A 25,370-nucleotide genomic window follows, 5' to 3' on the forward strand; every position below is an offset into this window, starting at 1 on the left:
TGCTATAGCAGGCAGCCTCCCTTTGCCTCTAGAATAATGAGATGGTTTTATATTTCAATAGAATCTGCCAGAGTACTTGTTTATTGGACACAATCCTATTCTTTTCCCCATAGTATTTTATGCCCAACACTAACTGAAATTCACATGCTGTAGAAAAACCGCAACTGATGGATAGGTAAATCTGGGTGAAGTCTATATCATTTCATCCCAAATTTATGTCAACATTTAAAGACCATCTCTTTTACTCTCTGTTTCCCAGCATTTGGAGTCAGAGAACGCAGTGGCAGAAAAAGTGAAAAGTAGTATAAATTTGCCAGGGCTAAGGCAAGACTTTCCAAATAAAAATAAGTTAGGTTATCATGTCAAGAAGGGCTAAGCCCAAACTAACACAAAGTTTGTGTGCATGCATGTATGTGTGTAGGGGAAGAAGGGTCATGCTTCCCTTCATCCTTCCAGGTATCTTAGCAGCACAGATAGCCTTGCCTACCAATACACATGCATTTTGCTAAAGCAATACATGGAATCTCTGACAATAAAAAAACTTTTCTGTGCTCCGAGGCGATAGTGGCTGATTAAAATCAGGTTAATAGAGTACTGGGGAAGGGAACTGACCCTGATGTTGAAGAAAGGTGCCCTCTAGTGGACTATTGTGTTTTTTAATCTGTTTGGAATAGGATTATGAAACAAAAATAATGTTAAAAGTACGATACATTGCCTTACTAACATTTCAATAATATATTTAATGACTGTAATATAAATACATAGGTCTTCAGCTACATTAGTAAATGTATGTATATATAAAGGTTACACAAATGCTAATTCATCCAAAGTTGCAATCTAGGCCATCTTTGAAGGTTCTAGAGTTGAGAAAACTTTGGATCAAATCAAAGACCTGGTTCTGGGCTTGACTGCACTTCTTATTAGGTGTATTTCCTTGGGCTACTGCTTCAGAGCTGTCAGCCTCTATTTTCTAATCTACAATATGAATTGAGTTATAAACTGCCCCTGCCCCCCACTTTCAGGCTGTCAGATGGCTGTCTTTTTATAACAATTTCATTTCATATCATGAGGTTTCCACACCAGCAATACAAAATAATATAACAATAATATATTATATATAGCATTGGGTGAGTCAACAAAAAAAATTAGATTTCAATTGAAGGTCTTCCTTATAGAAATTTAATGACAGTAAAGGTGATGAGTTTGTTTTTAATTTTGACATTGATCATGGACATTTCAAAAACTAAACACACTAGATCATGAGTTCATTATGAAAACTGAATTTAATATGAAAATCAGGGCCGGGCGCGGTGGCTCAAGCCTGTAATCCCAGCACTTTGGGAGGCCGAGACAGGCGGATCACGAGGTCAGGAGATGGAGACCATCCTGGCTAACACGGTGAAACCCTGTCTCTACTAAAAATACAAAAAACTAGCCAGGCGAGGTGGCGGGCGCCTGTAGTCCCAGCTACTCGGGAGGCTGAGGCAGGAGAATGGCGTAAACCCGGGAGGTGGAGCTTGCAGTGAGCTGAGATCCGGCCACTGCACTCCAGCCCGGGCGACAGAGCGAGACTCCGTCTCAAAAAAAAAAAAAAAAAAAAAAAAGAGAAAATCAGAGTTACTATTTAAAAAATATTTCTAGTGTTTCTATTTTTAAAAAATGATTTTGTAGGATAAAGTAAAATAGTAATGAAAAGAAACAATTTACATAGCATACCTTTTCTGAAAATGTGTTTTCCTGGTATGTCACCCTACAGTTTGGGCTGAAATGTTATCTTCTTCTTACCACAGCTTTTTATGTTTCTTACCACAGAAACATAAAATTTATGACTAAACTGTTAACATCATCTCTAAGGAGCTATTAAATTTGTCAATGGTCCCTAAATCTTTTTTCTTTTTTAAATACAGAGGTAGTGTTGAAATGCTATTGCTATTAGTTATAAAGAAATTTCGTACTTAGGAGTTTCCTTAGGTCTGTTCTCTGACCAGCTTTTCTAGGGCGAGTTAAGCAGCAACATGGACTGTTCTTACATCCTTTCTCATTTTCATTCTCTCAGAAGAGAGATCCAAGTTATTTTAGTCATTTGAATAGTAGAACAAACACTGCTCTAAAAAGTTTTCTGAAGTATAATAAAAGTGCCAGAAAAACATTTAATGAGCTACTTAACTTGCTTTATCCTAAAGCTATTGAATTAAGAAAGCTTCCCATCTTTTAGAAGCAAGTTATTTCAGAATTATAAAGGTACCGATCAGGAAATTATGCTACTCCCAACACATGACAATAGGTAAACTCATTCTCAGTGAGAAAGGTTAAAATCAGTCACAGATGATTCCTACACAGTAAAATTAATCTGCACATTAATCTCAACTCTTCTAAAACCCTCCAATTTAAACCAGTTTTCCTTGGTGAATAGCAAAGACAGCCTCTTTCAGACACATAATTTGGGCCCAAATTTCACTTGTTGAAAGTGCTGGGGCTTTTTTATTATTTACCAAGAATGTCAGGATAGAAATGAGCAGTCCTTTTGAGTTTCAGCATCTTAGATAAACCTACCTCATTCCAACATCTCTCTTCTCCCCTTATCTGAGATGATGCTAAGGGACTTTAGGGTTGGTTTGTTTTCACTCTTGACATTCAATCAAATTTTTAAAGTCTAGGAAAATAAACACCATCCACCATACCCAAATACCCACACTTGCTGTCTTCTCATGGCCTCTGATTTCCAGCATAACTGTGAGGAAGAGCAACTGGCTGAAGAAGTACACATTTGCATGGCAGATGTCAGTGGAAACTTGTACTGATGGTTGAAGCTACTTGGCTGTGTTTGGAGATGTTTAAAATCAAATTTATTTTCCAAAGGACAGAAGGGATTTCTGCAGCAGAACTGTCACTACAACCGAAGCCATCAGAACTTTGACCCTAATTTCAGATGGCACAAATTTAGCCCCACTCACTCACCTGGCTGCCCCGATTCGATCATTTTGATGGTTTCAAGCTCCTTGATTTAGTTCCCAAAGTGATACAAAAAATTAAGGGCTTGCCCTTAATTAAACCTTACCCTTTGTGAATTAAAAATACTTCTAAAAACATAATCAGATTTTGTCACATCTTGGTTTAAAACTTCTCGGTTTTCCACAACATTTAGGATAAAATCCTAAATCTCTAGTGCTGTTATCCAGCATTATGTTATTGGCCCCGATCTACCCTCCTGACTTCTTTGCACCTCTCAAAAAACCTTGCTCACACAGCTCTAGGTACACTGGTGGCCTTTGAGTTTTCCGGAAAAGCCAAGCTCATGCCTGCAACTGCCTCAGGGCCCTCACACCAGCTGTTTCTCAACCTGTACACACTCTGCCTTCACCTGAGTCACCTCTCTTGCTTAAAGTTGGAGGCTTTTCCTTAGCCCCCTGTCTAAATAAGGTCCTGCTTTAAATTCACTTAGCATACTGTTTTTTTTCCTCTAATTTGTGGGATTTGTAACGTTGATTTGCTCCACTAGATTGCATGCTCCATGAGAGAGCAAGGGCCATATGTATGAAGTCGACCATTGCCCACTTAGCATCTGGCACAGTGCCAGGCATATAGTAGGTGTCCAAAAGATATTGGAATAAATGAAATTCTCAAGAAGTTCTCTCACTTTAGGGCCTTGGGATCGAGGGCAGGAGTGTGCCTGTGACCAGCTGTCATTAGTTCTACTGACTACCTATGGGAAAGCTGGTCAAGTGGCCACTCGCTCACCTCAAGACAATGACTGAAGCTCTCCTGGATGCTAAGTGACTGCCAGCTTGTGAGCTAAGCCTGGCAAGGCCTTTGGGCTGCACTTCCGTCCTCACTGTGAGCTGTGGCTTGGGCAGGCTCAAAGGGCCCACTCACTCTGCAGATGTGCCTCAGGGACAGGGCTGACTGTGCCAGCTGAACTTGAGGGCAAAAGAATCATTTACAGCTTCCCAGGTAAGGCTAACACTTACTCAATTGCAATAACTAGATGCCCCCAATTTAATAAAAATTAGTTAAGAAGAAAAAAAAAAAAGCCTAGATTTTTTTTTTTTTTTTTCCTTTTCTCAATTTGCCACCTTATGTGATAAATTTTTAGTTCCGGGGATAGCCCAGTAAAACAAGTAAATAACTTAATACTGCCAACTGTACACTCCAAAAAAGTCTATTGGTAAGTGTAAAAAGTCAGAATTCTTATATCTAAAGAAGAATAAAAGTATCTCAATTAGTTTTCCAATCAGAGAATAGAAGGCAAAATGACGAGTAGGAAGACAAACTGGGTTTCTGAAAGACATACTTTTAAATTTGCCTGTCTACTATGGAGGTTTAGGTGAGCGAAAAAAGTAAATAAAAAAGAAAAGAAAAAGAAAAAAGGAGCATATTTGTTTTCTTAGAGGAAAATAAACAAATAAAAATGACAGTTAAAACCAAGAAACAACATACAATTTAAGCTGTGGTTTTCCAAAAAGTATTCTAATGTCTGAAGAAGAAATTGTGGATGTGGTGTGAGTCTCTCTCTAATCCAAATGCTGTCCCTCTAGGAAATATTTGCTGTTTTATATTACAGCATCATTACTGTGATTCCCACATTAAATAACTACTAAACTTTCAGTACTCCAGGCACTTGGTTGCCTGTCAAGGTGATAAATTAATTCTGAATCCGGGTCAAGAGTACATAGAGTACAGGTCTGGCCCTGCTGAACCTGGAAAGCCTGTGTGGACTCTTCATTTAGCATTAGTCACCATAATCTAAGTTTGATGGCTATATCTGTGTAGGGAGTTTGTTCTTCCCAGCTGGTGAGTGGAATGAGGCCAGTATGCCGTCTGTCCAGATAAATGACAAATGACGATCCAGTCTGGTATGCATGCCTGCCCTGACCATGTTCTCTCTTTCCTCATCTCAAGGCTACAGTTCTTGGACGTACACATTGGAGGAAACAGATGTCTCCTGTAAAATTAACAAGAGCACTTCTACATCCAGGTAAGAAATGCTCTAAAGGAAGAATTCAATGCTCTGTTTGGCATGAATAATAATAATTCGGTCAAGCTTCACTTGAAGCTAAAATAACTTTCAGATTTTCAACGTATTAATACGGGGGGTAATGACAATAAATGAACAATCTTTCTGAAAGAGATGATTTTTTTCTGCTGAAAAAATATGATTAAAAATTGGGCATTCATAGGGGTTTAGATGTACTCAATTATTTTCTTGTTTACAAAGGATATGGTTAAGGTGTTTTCCATTACTTTCAAAATATCCTTCATCCTAAATGTTGACACATGAATGGGATGATAAATCAAATTACCTGACTGTCCCGTGGTCATGTTTTACCAGTTACTTAGTTTTTAGGGGTTAGAATGGGCACTTTGCAGGGCCCAGTGCAAAATGAAAATGGGGAACCATTGTTAAAAAATTAAGAATTTTAGGGTGGCAACAGCAGAACATTAAGCCAAGAGCAGGGCCTTTCAAAGCCTACAGAGGTCACATACCCATGAAGCCTGTCAAAGGTGGGCAGATGGAAGTAGAGAGAAACCAGACATACAGTCATTTATGTCAAGAATTACATAGGTTCTCAGTCTGGGAAGGAAAAGGCATCTGTGACTTTTAGCATGCAAATACCAATGGAAAGACAACTTCCCTTCATAGGAGGGGAAATTCAAGAGGGAGCTGAGGGAGGAGAGGAGGAAACTGACCTGTACCAAGCACCACTGCTAGGCCCCACGCTGGCCCTGACATTGTCATTATTTGTCCTTACTCCAACACTAAGCTCTATCATAGGATTAACTCCACACTATAGAAGAGGAAGCTAACTGAGGTCGTTGATGAGTTTAAGCCTAATTGCTTCAAGTTTAGAAAAAGCAGGTTAAGAGATGCAGGCACTGTAGGACACCTGCGGGGTATTCTGTAATTTTCAAGGAGGTTTCCCTCATGACCCTCATCCTCTTCATAAGACCACCTACCACCTATTGCTGTCAGTCCAAAAACCCAGAGATCTTGTTCTGATTAAGAACTCTTGCTTCTCATACTAGCAGCCTCAACTCTACTGTCTGTCTTAGAGACCCCATCAAGCTTCAACTTAAGGTACTTCTTACTCCAATTTATACTCTTCAACTCCTCATTCACCTTATTCACTCTCCTTCTCATATGGCTCTGTCCAACCCTCTCTGGCCAACTCCTATTCCTCCCCAAGTCCATCATAAACCCTTTCGGTGGGCCCTCTCTTACAAGCATTCTTTTCACTGTCTTGCTCTAACAGAGCCTGAAGGCACTGCCTTCTCCTATGGCTCTCAAGCGGTGGCTGTTTTCTCTTCCACCTCCCTCTTGCCAAATGGCCTGTTGGATGAGTAGGTGCCTTCCTATTCACTCTCTTGCTTGCAAACAATTGTCTGTCCTTCCTAACACCCTGCTCTGAATCTCCTACCTGCAGACTGCTGATACCAACACCAGTTAGCCCTCCCAGTTGCAGTCACCTATTCCTCCCCAGATTACTCTGCCTCATGCCTTGAAGAGTCATTTTCCAATGTTAGTTCTGTTACTAGGTTGGTGCAAAAGTAGTTGCGGTTTTTGCCATTGGAAGTAATGGCAAAAACCGCAACTACTTTTGCACCAACCTATATAATTCCTGGAAATTTCCATGTCTGTTAGATGGTCCCTGCAAAATTTTGGCCTGTAAATTCCATCTTCTTCCATTCCATCTCAGTTATACCTGTTCCCATGGCCATATCCTACTTTGCAATTACCAACAACTTCATGCCCTCCATAATTTTGTCTTCAAGCCTCCCATTCTCCAACAGTCTTCATTGTCATTCCAGCTCATTCTTTCTAACTACTCTTAATCCAATAATTCTTCCATTGCACTAGGCCTTATACCCCACGTACTGTCCACTTTCACCATTCCGTACTCTCAGGGTGTCCTTTCTTCTCTCTCTGTGTCTTAGATTCCCTGACCTATCATTGCAACCCCTAACTCAATCACTTCATCTCACTTGCCCCCTCACTTCATATTCACTTGGTTAAATCCCACCTGTGGATAAATTCAGCTGTTTCCTACTCTGTGCCTGCTCTCAGCTGACATATGTGGCTGGAGAAAAATATACAGTGTCTCCCCTTATTTGCCATTTTGATTACCCACAATCAACAAAGTTCCAAAAATATTAAATGGAAAATTCCAGAAGTAAACAATTTATAAAATTTAAATTGAGTGCCATTCTAAATAGCATGATGAAATCTCACACCATCCCGCTCTGTCCCATCCAGGACTGAATCATCTCTTTGTCCAGCACATCCACACTGTCTACAGTCCCTGCCTGTGAGTCACTTAGTAGCTGGCTTGGTGATCAGATGAACTGTCGCAGTATCACAGTGCTGTGTCCAAGTGATCCTTATTTTACCTAATAATGGCCCCAAATGAAAGAGTAGTGATGCTGGTAGTTCGGATATGCCAAAGAGAAGCTGTAAAGTGCTTCCTTTAAGTGAAAAGGTAAAAGTTCTTGACTCAATAAGGAAAGAAAAGAAAATGTATGCTGAGGTTGCTATGATCTACAATAAAACCAAATCTTTTATCTGTGAAATTGTGAAAAAGGAAAAATAAATTTGTGCTAGTTTCACTGTCATGCTTCGAACTGCAGAAGTTACAGCACAGTGCATAAGTTCTTAGTTAAGATGCAAAGGCATTAAATTTATGGGTTGAAGACATAAACAGAAACATGTTTCAGTTGATGGCAATTGCGTTCAGTACTATCCATGGTTTCAGGCATCCACTGGGGGTCATGGAATGTGCCTTGGTGGATAAGTGGGGATGACTGTAGGATCACACTAACTGATCTCATTTAAATTCATGACCACTAACCTCAAGCGTGCCCTCAGCACTGCCTGGCCTCTCTACATTTTCCCAGTCTGTTTACTCCCACATTCTCCTAGACAACCACAAAACTCCTTGAAAGACTTGTCCAGACTTGCTGTCTACGATTTCTCTCTCCCCTTTATTCTCCTTTGAACACCTTCCAATCAGGCTTTTGTCTTCACCATGCTACATCATCCTAAATCTTCCTCATACTAGATCTATGAGCAACATTCAACATAGCTGGCTTCCAAGACAACGTTCTCTTCTGGTTCTTTTCCTTCATTAAAGGCCCCTCCTCTGCTCATCCCCCATTTCTTCTACTTTTACCCACTGGAGCTGTAGTCACTAACTACATGTGGCTAATTAAACTGAATAAAATTAAAAATTCCATTTCTCAGTTGCACTAGCCATGTTTTAAGTGCTCAACAGCCACATGTGTCTAGCGGCTGTTGTATTGGACAGTGACGATAGAGAACATTTCCATCTTGGAAGAAAGTTCTATTGTATAACACTACACTACAATATCCAAGGCTCAGTCCTTGGAGTTCTTCTCAATCTAAACTCACTTTCTGGGTAGTGTCATCCATTCTCTTGGCTAGTCACTCATACCTCTAGCCTGGACCTTCTTCTGAACTCCAGACTCCTTTATCCAACCACCTACTCCTCATTTCCACTTGCATATTTAACAGGTATCTTAAAGGTATCATGCCTAAAAAATAAACTCCTGATCTCTCCCAACCCTGACCTCCTAACACTCTTGCACCCACAATCTTCTTTTCTTACTTTTCTTCAGATTTCAGTTACTTTACTTCCCACTCCTAGAAACTAAAATTCATTCCATTTCAGACAGAATGAAAGTTAAATATTTTAAAATATTCTATACCATATTGATAAACTCATTTGAAAATATATACATATATATTTTTCTTTAAGGATTTGTGTGTAATCATAATTTGTAGAAATTTTAATCATTTCATCTCACAGGAAGAAATTATAATTTCAAGTGTTTAGGCTTGGTGTCTGATTTATCCTTAAGTGGAATAAGTTCCTAATACTTATTTTGATTAAGGTAGGGTTGTGGGGGATAGGGGGTGGGTTGTAAGAACACCTTTATTCTAGAATTGGTTTTGCTCCCTTATCCCCCAAATCACTTTAAATTACAGAATTAACTTTAGGGTTGTTCTTTTGGGGTCATAGAAGTCTTTTTTTCAGAATGTTCACCAGGTGTTTGGTCAGAGGGGTGGGAAAAGCCAACAGCAGAGTTCTCCTGGTTGCCAGGTGTGTGAGCCTGGTAACCTTGTACAGCTTTCATTCAAGTCTATGTGATCCCCCCAAAAACTGCCAGAAATATCTGGCCAATCCCAACCAAGATCAACTCTGGCTCTGGGAGACATGGCTCCCAGGATCTGGTTACCTGAGCCATCTGGCCTGTGGCTGGGAATATCATGCAGGAATGAGCTGGGGGCTAACCCTCATCCTCTGAGGGCTACACCTCACCTAAGGATGACAGGAAGGCAAAAGCACCTGCAGAAGAATCTGTGGAAGGTCCCAGGTACTAGCTCAGCCACCTGGTGCCTTCCCTTAGGCTTCTGGACTGCAGTACAAAGAATGGAAGTCAGATTCTAGATAGACTGCCTGGTCTAGAGTCAGGGCTTAATCAAGAGGACAAACTATTATTATCTCTGCACTTTCCAGTCCCCATAAATTCCTTTGAAAATTAAAGATTTCTCTGCTATGAAAACATCCCTTGTGAAGCAGTTTAGGGAAGGGGAAATGTTTTTTAAACTGGAGCCACTGGTGACCAGAACATGCAAGTGACAGCCAAACAGATAAAGAGCAGAGCCATTTACTTTTAGTAGTGATGCTGGGCTTTTTTCTTTCTGTTTTTGTTTTGTTTTGTTTGCCTCAGAAGATTTACATATATGGGTTGGGGAAGGTACACGGTTTTCAAATATGTCCCTAAATTCTTTGATATTCTTCCCTTGAAAAGGAGAGCTTAATGCCCTTCCCCTTAAGTGTGGGCTGGATATAGTGACTTTGTTCTACAGAAACAAAAAGCAGAAGTGACATATCTGCTACCACAGAGGCTAGGTCAAAAGAAGCACAGCAGCTTCATCCATCCATCTCTTTCTCCCTCTCTCCCTCTCCTCCAAACTCCCACACTCTTCCTTTCTCTCTGATCACCAGCACTGGGGGAAGTTATCTGCCACATCATGAAAACACAAACAGCCCATGGAGAAGGCCACGTGGTGAGGAATTGAGGGCTCCAACCTCTAGCCATGTGAATGAGGAGGACCCTCCAGCAGCCCCAGTCAAGCTTTCAGATGACTGCAGCCCCAATGCACATTCTGCCTAAACTGTCATGAGAAATTCCGTGCCACAAACACCAGCTAAGCAGCTCTGGGATTCCTGATGATCAGAAATTGTGAGACAGTAAATGTTTGTTGTGTTAAACTGTAGTAAACTATTATTTATACAGCAATAGACAACTAAGACAGAGGGTAAGGATCAAATAGTTAATTTTTGTCAACTAAAATTAAGAACTTGCAATATATAATTTTATTAATGTACAAAAGCCAAATGCTGTCAAAAAAGAAAAGGAAGAGGACCTGTGATGTGACCATGGACTAGAGCAGGGTCTCCATGCTGGACACAGCTGACCCTTGCTCTGTGACCTTGGGCAGGCTGCTCCAGCAAGTGCTGCTTGCAGAATGAAGGCTGCAGGAGATCAGGAGTGCAAAACCCCTGGCACAGCTCCTGGTGCTGATAACAGCACAGCAGTGCTGGTGGCAGGGGCAGTGGTTCCTTGCCCCAGGCTTCCCTGCAGTCACACAAAGGCTCTGCTGCTGGCAGGTGGCCCCACTGACCCTGCAGATTCCCAGGCAGTGCTCTACCACGGCTCCACACTGCCCCTTCCTGGGGAAGACGACATGAAGCTGAGGCGTTTAGTAAATCCCAGAAGGGAGGTAGGGGAGAGAAGCTGGTGACAAAACATCAAGAGGTTTCCAAGTGATCAATGCTGCACTTTTCCTGCTCTTTTCTACTTTGAATCTCAGAGTGTTATTGTCCCCGCTTTAAAGTCTACCCAACTATTGTTAACAGCTTTTCAACCACTTTCTCTCCCCAGAACTTTCGCATTAGGCACAGCACTCTGGGGCCATATGAGAAGAGCATAGAAGGTGCTACCTTGGTGTAAAATGCCTTCTTCATGTACATCATTTGAGGATGCATGAAACTTCCACACCACTGAAGCATACGCCTCGATCCACACGCCTGTCCTGCTTGGGTGTAAGATATGTGGGCTTTGTGAATGCTCCCTGGCTGATTATTGTGGAGGGGGCTGCTGTCTGACTTGAGGGTCTACCTCTAGGCTTCAGTCTACTGCAGCTGCTGATGACCTGTCTCACCATTGGATAAATGAAAGGGGACTGAATGTTTATTTTTAAGTTTGGGTTTTGGGCTGTACCACACTGTAGGTGGATATGTGTAAAAAGGAAAATCAAAACAATGAGGGTCCTAGGGAGGGTCTGGGAAACCTACTTTATTCCCAAGGCCGCTCAAACCAAGGTCGCTCAAGCCAAGGCTTAGACTTGGAGTCTGTGACTGGCAGGTCTTGCACACAGTAAGAATACAGCGACAAAAGCACAATGAGGAATTTCACCAGAAGGTAACAGGTGACACTCCATTCCTTCTCTGTTGTCGAAAAAAAAAAAAAACACTAGCTGAAAAGTATTAATCTAGTCAGTACTTGGCCAAAGGGTCCCATGGGTTAACTTTAATCTAATCTAATTAGTAGAAGAAGGTATTCTTTTTTTTAGTAATCCATGAGGAAAAACAAGCCAAAATTCAGGCATTTTAAAAAGTCAGCTACAGAGGTACAGATACGGGCAAACACCCAGAATGGCCACACAAAAGTGAGGAAACTACTTTAAACCCAGCTAAGCGCTCAAAGTGGTTCTCTTTCACTGGAAACCAGATGCAATTCAGTGTTCAGGTTGCTTTATACCACACTGAAGTCATTAGAATCTGCTCAGTGCTGCTTTCATGGACAATGCACCTCCCCTCAACCCTGCCACCTGCAGCCCGCCACCCCATCCCATTGCTTGCTTTTCTCCTTCAGACTTCACCAGTCATGCAAAGCAATCATTCTTAGTGTGCAAAAGAAAATTCTTTACCTAAGTATTGGTTATATTTCTGATGTTGATGGGTTGCTATTAGCTTAGTTTTATTCATCATAGGTATTTAATTCCTTCATTTAATCGATGCATATTTATTAAGCACTTGAGATAAATGCAAGTATGGTAACAGGCGCAAGGAATACAGAGGTAAGACACATTCCCAGCCTTAAGGCAAAAATAGACACATAAACAAAGAATTATACTATATATCATATTTATATTATTTATTTATAGCCCAACATATGTAATTGGTTAGGGGGGTCAGGAAGCCTGGGGGTCAGGAAAGATTTTCTGGAGTAGGTGACGTCTGAGTTCTGCGTTTCAGTGATAAGTAGGAATTAACTGAGCAAGAAAGAGATAGAGTAGACAAAACAAAGGGTACCACAAAAACAAAGGCATGGAAGCTAGAGACAGCATGAGTTAGGCAGGTCAGCAGACTGATTTTGTTAGAGTACAAGGGAGTGATGAGAAATGAGACCAGAGGTCAGCAAGGCTGATACGGGAGTTATTTAATGCTGAATTTAGGTTAGGCTTTACCCTAAGGAAGTCATTACAGTGTTTGAGAAGGAGACACACTTGAATAGGCAGTCAGGTAGGTAGACTAGGGAAGGGGCTTAAAGAGTTCAGGATCACAGGCAGAGGCCAGGCTGGCTCCACTCTGTAATCCTAGCACTTTGGGAGGCTGAGGCAGGAGGATCACTTGAAGTCAAGAGTTTGAGACCAGCCTGGGCAATAAAGCAAGACCTCCGTCTCTATGAAAATTAATTTGTAAAAAGCCAGATGCTGTGGTGTTTGCCTGTAGTCTTAGCTACTTTGGAAGCTGAAGCAAGGGGATCCCTTGAGTCCAGGAGTTTGAGGCTGCAGTGAGCTATGACTGCACCACTGCACTTCAGCTTGGGTGTCAGGGCATGATCTGTCTCAAAAATGGATAAGTAAAATACATTTTTTAAAAGGACCAGAGGCAGGCCTCACAGTGGCTCTCACCTGTAATCCCAGTACTTTGAAAAGCCAAGGCAGGTAGATCACTTGAAGTCAGGAGTTCAAGACCAGCCTGGCCGACATGATGAAACCCTGTCTCTACGAAAAGTACAAAAATTAGCCTGGTGTGGTGGCATGTACCTGTAATCCCAACTACTTGGGAGGCTGAAGCAGAAGAATCACCTGAACCTGGGAGGCAGAGGTTGCAGTGAGCTGAGATTGTACCATTGCACTCCAGCCTGGGCGACAGAGCGAGATGCTGTCTCAAATAAATAAATAAATAGGACCAGAGGCAGAGAGACTATGTTGAGGTTAAGGTGAGAGTTAATAGCATTTGCAGAATGGGGGTGGCATCTGGGATGGGAAGGGGAGTGATTTGAGACACACTTGGAAGGTAAATTGACAAGATTTGGTGACTGATGGGTTATGGGAAATGAAGACCAGGTAGGAATCATGGGTGTGTTCCTGGAGAACACCACCATCATCTGAGGTGGAGAGAACTGGCATAGAAGGGGAGAAGATGATGATGAGTTACTTTTGAACACAGTGCACTTGAGAGGGTTTAAATGCTCTGTCTTCAAAAGGTAAAGGAGTATATATGGTAAACTTAACTGTGGTCTAAAACAAAGGTGGAGAATGTTGTTGTTAATGGTGACATCACTAATGCATCATAGCACTCCTATTCCCACAGCCCAGACACACCTTCTGCATCCTTTTCAACATATTGTTTCAACCCCACAAGGTGTCAACTATAAGTTCCAACACATGATGGCTACTACTGTTCGAATGGAGAGTGTATGCCTTGGAAAGCCACATTTCTCCCCAGTCTAAAAGCTTGACTGAATAACACTCTTTAAAACATACATGTCTTGAACACAGATTTGGATGTATCCTTGAAGTAAATTATAGCTTACCAAATGTGTATTTGTGTAAATAACCAAAAACACATCAATCATGAGCACCAGCGTCATTGGGAACTCTTCTGATATTTCTGGGACTGCTAACTTGGTTTAAGGTTAGGGCAGTGCAGACCATGGTAATCAATAGAGTCTAATTTGACATTTATTGACTGTCCATTATGGGATGAGACAGGGCTTCTCCATATGACTCCAGCAAGATCCAGGCTTATTAACGCTCCATGGAGGGTGTTGGCAGCAAGAAGTCTTCTTGATGGGTTGAGATGATTTGGATTACACCCCCTCCTTAAGGAACTTGGAAGGAAGAGCAACATACAAAAGACTGAGAAATCCTCAGAAATCAATTTAACTTAGTTTGGCCTACTGTCACCCAGACTTACTTGGCCATGAAATCCTCCTGTCACATGACACTCATGAAGAGCCCCAGAAATTAGGATCATTTCAATCCTCAAAGCATACTCATTTTTCAAACGAGAAATACAAGCTCTAGAATAACAAAGCCACAAAATTGGCAAAGGAGATCTAAAATCAGATCTTCCAGTTCTAGCCTCTGGGCCAAATTCATAGGACAGTAAGCAGTGAAGATCAGAGCTGATACCTGGGCTACACACCCACTTGACAAAGCAAACATCGGGGTCCCGGCAGTATCCCTACTCGGCAATATGTGGGGTACATGGGCCAGTACATGGGCCAGCTACAGCTTTCTGAGGGGTCCCCATCAGGGCTGACAGCTCATCCTGTCTTTCAAAGTCCACTACCATTGCCCTTTTCTTTTGTAGCCACTATAAAACACTACTCCGTTTACTTTCTGCTACACCCACGAGAGGAATTCTGGCCTTTGGGCATTTCCTGTTGCCTAGAAACCTTACAGATCATTGGGTGCAGGAAGCTGACCCTCTGGTAGAGATTCACAGGCAGGAAGTTTATTCAGAGTGCTCTGGGGCAACACCTGTGAGGGAATACAGGCAGTAAGACAGGGCAGAGGGAGAGGCTGGATTCTCTGATGCAGCTGCAAACAGAGGCCTGACTGATCCAGGAGGATGCTCTGCAATAGGGCAGGGCCTTCAAAGTGGATCCACGAAGGGCCAGGCCTTCATGTCCCAGCATTAACCTGTCTTTGGATATGGGTTGCTCCTGCTCCTACCTTGGGCATCCTAGTTCGCCTCAACCACAGGCAATCCCAAAGAGGGTCTCAGCTGAGCACTGTCAGTTGCCAACATTACCAGCAGCTGAGAAGGAAGTCCTTCCCTCCTGGAAGCAGGTGGAGGGAGTGCTGTAGATCTGGGCTGCCCGACAGCATCTTCTGCATTGCTCAGGGCATGCTTCCCACTCAACTCTCAGGTCTGGATAGTTGTCTGCTTTCTATAGATGCTACTAGAATCTAGAGTCTGGGCTGTGGCCTCCATTATATTAACCCTAACTTTACTATGCTTCATATTAGTTTTATCTTGGTACCTATAAAGCTTTCCAAAAGTTTTATATTTCTCTTGTATCCTAGCAGCGTTTCAGGAAGTGATCAATAATCAATACGGATGTAGAGGAAAGAGTAAGAGATTTGGAGCCTGAACTCCTAATTTTATTTCTTTTTCTTTTCTTTTCTTTCTTTTTTTTTTTTTTTTTGAGATAGGGTCTCACTCTGTTGCCCAGGCTGGAGTGCAGTGGCGTGATCGGTCCTCATTGCAGCCTCAAACTCCTGGCCTCAAATGATCCTCCCACCTCAGCCTCCTGAGTAGCTGGGACCACAGGTGCACACCACACCTGGCTAATTTTTAAACCTTTTGAAGAGACAGGGTCTCCCCAGGTTGCCCAGGCTGGTCTCAAATTCCTGGGCTTGGGAGAGCCTCCTGCCTCCTGGGCTGAAGAGATCCTTCCAAAGTGCTGGGGTTACAGGTGTGAGCTACTGCACTCAGCAATCACAGAACTGCCACTTATGGATGTATACAATTACACACATCACTTAATTTCTGTGAATCTTAGTTTCGTGATTTATAATATGGGAATTTTAAAAAGCCCTATTTTACCCAAGCTCCAGTGTTACTGTGAGAATAACAAGATGGTGAATTGAAAATGCTTTGTAAAGCAAAAAAAAAAAAAAAACTAGAGCCAGTGTTTCACAATAGTGAGTACAAAATAGATAGCTGCTATGTTTGGATATGGTCAGCTCCCTCCAAAACTCATGTTGAAGCTTGGTCCCCGACGTAATGGTGTTGAGAGGTGGTGGAACCTTTAAGAGGCATTTGGTTGAGGAATCTACCCTCAGAAAGGGATTAATGCATCTCTTAGTCACTGAGAGAGCAGGCTGTTATAAAGCAAGGCTGCCTCTCATGTTTTGTCCCTTTCTGCACACTCCTGCTTTCCCTTCTGGTTCTTGGCCTTTCTCTGCCATGTTGTGATACAGCACAAGGCCCTCACCCGAACCTGAGAAGATGGCAACGCCATGCTTCTTGGATTTCCCAGCTTGCGGAATTGTGAACCAGACAAACCTCTTTTCCTTATAAATTACCCAGTCTCTCAGGTATTCTGTTATGGCAACAGAAAATGAACTAAGACAACACCTATTAAAGGAAAAAAAGATTGAGCCAATCCATGTAAAACTAGGTGTAAATTCCTTTTGCTAATAATGCTTATAAAAATCCAAGTGAATTTACAAAATATAAACAAAAATAGAATACAATTAATTTCTTTTTCTTTTTTTCCGAGACGGAGTCTTCCTCTGTTGCCCAGGTTGAAGTGCGGTGGCACCATCTCGGCTCACTGCAAGCTCCGCCTCCCAGGTTCATGTCATTCTCCTGCCTCAGCCTCCCGGTAGCTGGGACTACAGGCGCCAGGCACCCGCCACCATGCCCGGCTAATTTTTTTTTTGTTTTTGTATTTTTAGTAGAGACAGGGTTTCACCATGTTAGCCAGGATGGTCTTGATCTCCTGACCCTGTGATCCACCCTCCTCAGCCTCCCAAAGTGCTGGGATCACAGGCTTGAGCCACCATGCCCAGCCGAATACAATTAATTTCAATTAACAATACTGATTATTGTGCCAGATGACGTTGTTTTATTGGCTTATACACATACGGTACTGACTGTAAGGACAAGGTTCATTTGGACTGGATATGCATGCCATGTAATAATTTGGTTTTCTCCATTGTTTCCACTGTGAAACTGTTCATTTACACAATGCACCATTTGGCCTTCACATAGAAATATCATTTACATATATTAAGTACACCTCCACTTGTTTAAATTTTCCATTTTATTTGGTCATAAGAATATGTATCATGATTTCAGTTTGGCCTTATATATCAGAAATTCCATGTAACAGTGACTTGAACAATTAGGAGCAAAAGAAGTGCAAGACTTATGCATGGAAAACTACAGGCCGGGTGCAATGGCTCACATCTGTAATCCCAGCACTTTCGGAGGCCAAGGTGGGTGGATCACTTGAGGCCAGGAGTTTCAGACTAGCTTGGCCAACATGGTGAAACCCTGTCTCTACTAAAAATACAAAAATTAGCCAGGCATAGTAGCATGTGCCTGTAATCCCAGCTACTCAGGAGGCTGAGGCACGAGAATCACTTGAGCCTGGGAGGCAGAGGTTACAGTGAGCCGAGATCACACCACTGCACTTCAGCCTGGGTAACAGAGCGAGACTCTGCCAAAAAAAAAAAAAAAAAACAACAACCTACAAAACATTGCTAAGAGAAATTAAAGAAGATTTAAATAAAGGAATTGGAAGACTCAGTATTATTAAAATAGCAATGCCCCTCAACGTGATCTATAGATTAAACATAATTCCTATAAAAATTCCAGCAGGCTTCTGGGCAGGAATTGGCAAGCTGATCCTAAAATGTCTATGGAAATGCAAAGGACCTAGAAAAGCCAAAACAATCTTAAAAAAGAACAAAGTTGGAAAACTTAGACTTCCCAATTTTAAAACTTACTATAAAGCTACATTAATTAAGACTGTGTGGTACTGGCATAAGGGTAGACATATAGATCAATGGAACAGAATTGAGAGTCTAGAAATAAAACTTTACATTTATAGTCCATTGATTTTTCACAAAGGTGCCAAGGTAATTCAATGGGGAAAGGACAGTCTTTTCAACAGATGGTGCTGGGACAACTGGATATCTGCGTGCAGAAAGATGAATTTAGATACCTCACACTATACATAAAAATGAACTTAAAATGAATCATATGCCAAGTGTAAAAGCTAAAACTATAAAACTTGTAGAAGAAAGTAGAAGATCTTTGCAACCTTAAGTCAGACAAAGAGTTCTTAAACACAACACCAAAAGCATAATCCATGAAAGGAAAAATTGAAAAAACTGACTTCATCAAAATTAAAAACTTTTATGCTTCAAGAAACATCAGTAAGAAAATGAAAAGTAAGCCACAGTCTGGGAGAAAGTATATACAAATACTTTTTCTGGTAAAGGATTTGTATCCAGAATATATAAAAATCACTTCTAAGTTAATAATAAGACAAGCCAATTAAAAATGGGCAACAGCTGCATAGATATTTCACCAAAGAAACAGGAATGGCTTAATAAGCATTTGAAAAGGCGTTCAACATCATTAGTCATAAGGGAAATGAACATTAAAACTACAATGAGGCCGGGCGCGGTGGCTCAAGCCTGTAATCCCAGCACTTTGGGAGGCTGAGACAGGCGGATCACAAGGTCAGGAGATCGAGACCATCCTGGCTAACCGGTGAAACCCCGTCTCTACTAGAAAATACAAAAAAACTAGCCGGGCGAGGTGGCGGGCGCCTGTAGTCCCAGCTACTTGGGAGGCTGAGGCAGGAGAATGGCGTGAACCCAAAAAAGGCGGAGCTTGCAGTGAGCTGAGATCCGGCCACTGCACTCCAGTTTGGGTGACAGAGCGAGACCCCGTCTCAAAAAAAAAAAAAAAAAAAACTACAATGAGATGCTATTATACTTCATGCCCAGTAGAAGGAATATAATAAAAAGACAAAATAATTTTTGATAAGAATATGAAAAAACCGTAAGCCTCATACATTGCTGATGGGAATATAAGATAGTATGCTTACTTTGGAAAACAGTTTGGCAGTTACTTATAAAATGAAACATAAATTTACCATATGATCTTGCAATTCCTCTCCTGAGAATCTACCCAAGACAAATGGAAACATACATCTGTCCAAAGATGTATATGTATTCATGCAACATTATTCATAAGGTCTAAAAAGAGAAAACAAGCCACATGTCCATCAACTGGAAAACAGACAACCAAAATATAATACAGTGATACAACAGAATATTATTCAGCAACAAGAAGAAACTACTGATGTGTGCTACAGCATGGAAGACTATCAAAAACAGTATGTTAAGTGAAAGAAGCCAGATGTAAAAGATTGCATGTTCTATGATCCCATTTATATGAAATGTTCAGAAAAGGCAGATTTATAAAGACAGCAGATCAGTGGGTTGCCTTGGCCTGAGGAATGAGGATAGATTGTCAGTGAGCAAGAGGAATGTTTTGGGAATAACAGAAAGGTTCTAGGTTTGGTTGCCGGGATGTTTGCACAAAACTATGCTTACTAAAAATCACTGTACATTTAAAACAGGTGAATTTGAGGCCGGGCGCGGTGGCTCACGCCTCTAATCCCAGCACTTTGGGAGGCCGAGGTGGGCAGATCATGAGGTCGGGAGATCAAGACTAGCCTGGCCAACATAGTGAAACCCCCTGTATTAAAAATACAAAAAATTAGCTGGGCATGGTGGCACCCACCTGTAATCCCAGTTACTCGGGAGGCTGAGGCAGGAGAATCACTTGAACCTGGGAGGCAGAGGTTGCAGTGAGCTGAGATTGCACTACTGCACTCCAGCCTGGGTGACAGTGCGAGACTCCATCTCAAAACAACAACAACAACAACAACAAAACCACAGGTGAATTTTATGGTATGTAAATTATATCCCTTTGGTTTATTTTTTTGAGACAGGGTTTCATTCTGCCACCCAGGCTGCAGCATAGTGGGGTGATCTCGGCTGACTGCAACCTATGCCTCCTGGGCTCAAGGGATACTCCTTCTTCAGCCTCCCAAATAGCTGGGACTACATTTGCGTGCCACCATGCCCCAGCTAATTTTTGTATGTTTTGTAGAGACAGGGTTTTGCCATGTTGCCCAGGCTGGTCTCGAACTCCTGGGCTCAAATGATGCACCTGCCCCGGCTTCCCAAAGTGCTACGATTACAGGCATGAGTCACTGCACCTGGCCATAAATCATATGTTAATAAAGCTATTTTAAAAATTAGCTTTCCTTTCTTTCTTTTTTTGAGATGGAGTTTTGCTCTTGTTGCCCAGGCTGGAGTGCAATGGTGCCATCTCGGCTCACCTGATGGTGGGAGTGTAAATTGGTTCAACCACTGTGGAAGACAGTGTGGCGATTCCTCAAGGATCTAGAACTAGAAATACCATTTGACCCAGTGATCCCATTCCTCAGTATATATCCAAAGGATTATAAATCATGCTATTATAAATGCACATGTATGTTTATTGTGGCACTATTCATAATAGCAAAGACTTGGAACCAACCCAGATAACCATCAATGATAGACTGGATTAAGAAAATGTGGCACATATACATCATGGAATACCATGCAGCCATAAAAAAGGATGAGTTCATGTCCTTTGCAGGGACATGGATGAAGCTGGAAACCATCATTCTCAGCAAACTATCACAAGGACAGAAAACCAAACACTGCTTGTTCTCACTCATCAGTGGGAGTTGAACAATGAGAACACATGGACACAGCGTGGGGAACATCACACACTGGGGCCTGTCGGGGGGTGGGAGGCTGGGGGAGGGATAGCATTAGGAGAAATACCTAATGTAAATGACCAGTTGATGGATGCAGAAAACCAACATGGCACATGTATACCTATGTAACAAACCTGCATGTTGTGCACATGTACCCTAGAACTTAAAGTGTAATAAAAAAAAAAAGAGAGAAAGAATGAAAAAAAAAAATAGTTTTTTTTTTTTTTTTTTTTTTTGAGAAGGAGTTTCACTCTTGTTGCCCAGGCTAGAGTGCAATGGTGCCACCTCGGCTCACTGCAACCTCCGTCTCCCAGGTTCATGCGATTCTCCTGCCTTAGCCTCCCGAGTAGCTGGAATTACAGGCATGTGCCAATATGCGCAGCTAATTTTGTATTTTTAGTAGAGACGGGGTAATTAGCTTAAATTTGTACATAATGAAGACAGTCACATCCTGGGCTGGTATAATGAGGGTTTTTTTGTAGTCATTAGAGACCCAGACTCCTTGTATCTTTGCCTCCACCACTGCTAGTATGTGTTCTTGCCCTCATGGTCATATCTCAACTTCCTTCCTGGCTAGATGAGGAGAAAGACTGGAGAGTGAGAAAGACATTGACCATTGCTTTTTGAACTTTTGTCTGAGATCAAATGTAGCACCTGCTCTTATCAGCTTAATACCTGATATGTCCTCTATCGATCTTAAAAGTCAGCCACTTTTAAGGATCTTTCTGGGAAGCCCCATCCAATAGCTCAGACATCATGAGCTCAAACCTTGCCACATGAACATTCGTAACTGCAAGGGAGTCTGAGAACCATGGGACCATTGCTGATTCCAGTCAAATTAGGGTTCTGTTAGTAAGGTAGAGGGGAGGAATGGATACTGGATAAAGTAGTTTGAAATCTCTGGGGGTTGAGAAATACTTTTTGGTGTCAGTGTAAACACAGACAGAACCAGCATTACTTGTATCATAGAGCAGTCCTTGCTTATAAGGTGATGAACCAGAATATGCTTAATATTAATGGGTTATTATAAAAATAAAAACAAAACAATTAAATATTTAGTGCAAGCATAAGGGCTTCGGAGAAGCTATCTCTTACTCTGTTGAGAAACACTAAGCTGAACAAATGTTCCTTGTTGTTTATATTTTTATTTCTAGGACAACAACTTGAGGACTGAGACATTTGGTATAGTAAGAAGAACAGGGCTCTTGAGTTAGAAATGTCTGGATTTTAAAATTGGCCACACTGTTTAGCTATGCTTTGGACACACTGCATAATTTAGCTAAGCCTCAATTTCCTCCTCTGTACAAGAGAAGTAGTACCTGCCGTACAGGGTTATTGGGAGGACTTAAGAAGACAGCAGGTGTAAACACCTGCTTGTGCATTTGCTTGTCTCCCCCATAACTCACACTGCAGTGACACAGCCCTGCCTCATGCACCAGCAAAGAACAAGTCCTCATTTTTTTCTTGGCAAAATTAAAAGCTGTCCAGCTGTATTTTCCCCACATTTCTCATGCTGAGAATTTTTCCCAAGAGAATTTACCTACTTAGAGATCATCTATTCAGCACACACACACACACACACACACACACACACACACACACACACACACACAAATTATGATGTGGGGCAGAGGAAGCAAAACAAACAAAAACCCACTACAGATAAAATTAATACATGGAGAACAAAATTCTAAAAATACTCTTATTTTTGTACCCAAAGTTTTGTAATCTTCCTAATAGCTAATCTTTTTACAGAATCGGAGAGATTATGTACTTGGTACATTAAGAAAGGTAGGTGCCTTGTCAAGTGCTTGTGAAAGCAGGTTTGCAGGTAGGTTGGCTGGCATGAACCCCAGGTCATCCATTACTTGCCCGTTTATTCATACATCAGTGTGACGAAGCCAGCATGGAGCCTCTTCCATCACTTTCTCCTCGAAGCACAAATACAGGTTAAAGCAGGGGACTGTTCAAATGGGTGGACTGTGATAGACTTACAACTCTTAAGTAGTTTGCAACTTTAGTAGCTTTTAAAAGTCTCTGTTAAACACTGACTGAACAAAATCCATATTTCTGCAAGAATGAGATGTATTCCAAAGAAGGAATCTGAAGCAAAATTGTGAAATTTGTCAACTGAAATGTAGAACCAATATTTAGTATCTACCTTTATTCTCTACAAAGTAACAGAATTGTAATAATGACAATTTTGATAACACATAGCATTTAGTTTACTTAATTAGGAGACAAGTGCAGGCTGGCAAAACTGATACAATACTTTAGGACACAATGGTACAGTGTGGTTTTCCAGTCACTCTTTCTCAATGTCTGATTTTTTTTTTTCCCTATCCCATGACCTACCTGACTGCTATGATACTTATCTGCCCATTTTTCTCCTCCCCTGTGAAAAGGGGAAAAGAAAGATGGTGCAGGCCTCCACCCCAGATCAGGTCTTACAAGCACCATGCGAGTGGAGGGCCCTGCCCAGGAAGCACTGCAGCTTCTCCAGTGAGCAGCAGCCCTGCCTGCCAAGACTGAACAACTGTCAGGATTTCTACAGCTGTGGCTGCCACTGTTCCCCAGAACTCGCCCTCAGCTCCCAGACTGAGAAATCTTCTCTGTCCTTTGGTGCCCTCCACAGCTAATGGCAGTTAAATTCTAATATTGGATTTGTGCAAAGCTTCTCCAATCCTGAGAGCTGCCACATTTCTCGCTTGAATTACAAGTCAATTAAGAGCAAAACAAAACAAAAACCTATTCTTTCTTGTCTTGAGTCATTCTATATTATAATTACCATGTTGTTGCCTTTCCTCTTTCTTCCTAACCCAAATCATGAAGCACAGGAGAAGTCTTGTTACCTGCCATGCATAGACCAAAGAAGAACCCCTTCTAACACAGCTTTGCCTACTGCTCAAAGAATTCACAGTAGCAATGTTGATCTGCTTATAATAAAAAATTCTGCTTTCTCTGCTGACCAGATAGTGGGTATTCCACAACACAAAAGAAGTTGCTCAGATGTGTATTTGGGGTTGTTGGAATATTTTCCCATTTGTATAACATGCAGTTTCAAAACACAATTGATTGCTTAGTTGTCTTATTAGGAATACAACTGGACGGGCACGGCGGCTCATGCCTGTAATCCAGCACTTTGGGAGGCAGAGGCGGGTGGATCACCCGAAGTCAGGAGTTTGAGACTAGCCTGGCCAACTTGGTGAAACCCCATCTGTACTAAAAATACAAAAATTACCTGGGTGTGGGTGGCGGGCGCCTATAGTCCCAGCTACTCGTGACGTTGAGGTAGGAGAATCGCTTGAACCTGGGAGGCGGAGGTTGCAGTGAGCCAAGATCGCTCCACTGCATTCCAGCCTGGGCGACGGAGCGAGACTCTGTCTCAAAAAAAAAAAAAAAAAAAAAAAAGGAGTACAATTAGGCTGGTAGAGCTGATATTTATAAGAGAAAGCCACGGCTATGGAAGGGCAGAGGAGAGCTGAACAACAGCTGGGTCTTTCGTTTACTCATACAAGTGTTCACTAAGCATGCAGGAATTCAAGGTGAGGAGCTGGGCTCAGGCCCCACCCTCAAAAAGCACACCCTCTGTCTAGAGAGCAAGACACTGTGGATGACAATTTACAGTTGCGAAAAGGACTACAGAGTGTTCTGAAGTTGGTGCTCAGCAAGGTCAGGGAAGCCTAAGTCTTACAGTGTCTTTGGAAGACTTTCAATTAAACTCACTTATTCATTAAAGTATTTCCAGAAGTTTTAATTTGCTTACAACCTCCCTGTGTGTGAGAGGGTGTCACAGCCACTGTGATTCTCATGAAAGGTAAACCCATGCCTCTGGATTCTAGAGCCAATGCTTTCCTCAGACACTAGGGGTCAGCAGCTTCCAAGAGTTATGAGCCAGGCTAAGCACCCCAGTTCCTTGGGTGCTGCTAGGAGTAGGTTGGAGCTGATTCTCAGAACAGCGGGTGTCTAATAGGCACTGTAGTTGCTCTTCCAACACTATTCTCCTTCTTTCAGTAACTATCTTAACTTTTATTTGAGCACCTTCAATTCCTCCTGCAAAGCCCAGGTGCTTGGGGGAAGCTGATCAGGTGGTGGGGCTTGTGGCTCATTATCCCATCCCCTGGCTCCACATATGGGTTCAAGGATAAACGTAACACCCTATTTGGGCCAATGAGATTGAGGAGAAATCTGCTGAGGATGACTGGGAAAATAGTTCCTGGCTCTTCTGAGAGAGTTCCTGGAAGTGACCTTTTTCTTTTTCTCCCTCTCCCTAGATAGTGATGAACAAACTCAAAGCCCTGGAAAGGAAAATCACTTGGCAACTGGAAGGTGTGTGGGGACAGCTGTAAATGAAACTGACTGCAAAAAACAGAGCAGAGAGGTTTAAAGAAAAAAAAAAATAACGAGGTTCCTGGTGACGCTCCACTGAGTCAATGAAACAAACACATTCTGAAGCCTTTCCTAACCAGGAGCCAACCAATCTCATCACTGTGAAGCCAGGTTAGTTTGGTTTTCCATGATTTTCATCTGACTGAAGGCATCTCAAGTATACACCGAGGGGACAAAGGCAGCAACTACCAGCAAGCTTTGGAAAATGTGGTAGCAGGTGATCTGCAAGCTACTACTTATTAAACTTTATGCCAGCTCACCCTACCCTGCTGACACCACAGCAGCAAATAAAT

General features: G+C 42.0%; 1 protein-coding gene and 1 pseudogene across 6 annotated transcripts in view; one reads left to right on the forward strand and one right to left on the reverse strand.

Moving 5' to 3' along the window:
* LOC104665010 (schwannomin-interacting protein 1) overlaps positions 1 to 25,370 on the reverse strand; it is a 626,299-nt gene that overhangs the window by 68,305 nt on the left and 532,624 nt on the right. The gene's annotated exons all lie outside the window — the stretch shown is intronic.
* Positions 21,304 to 21,459, forward strand: LOC115892293 (annotated as a pseudogene).

The sequence above is a fragment of the Rhinopithecus roxellana genome, chromosome 1, assembly GCF_007565055.1.
Source record: "Rhinopithecus roxellana isolate Shanxi Qingling chromosome 1, ASM756505v1, whole genome shotgun sequence".
Classification (NCBI taxonomy): domain Eukaryota; kingdom Metazoa; phylum Chordata; class Mammalia; order Primates; family Cercopithecidae; genus Rhinopithecus; species Rhinopithecus roxellana.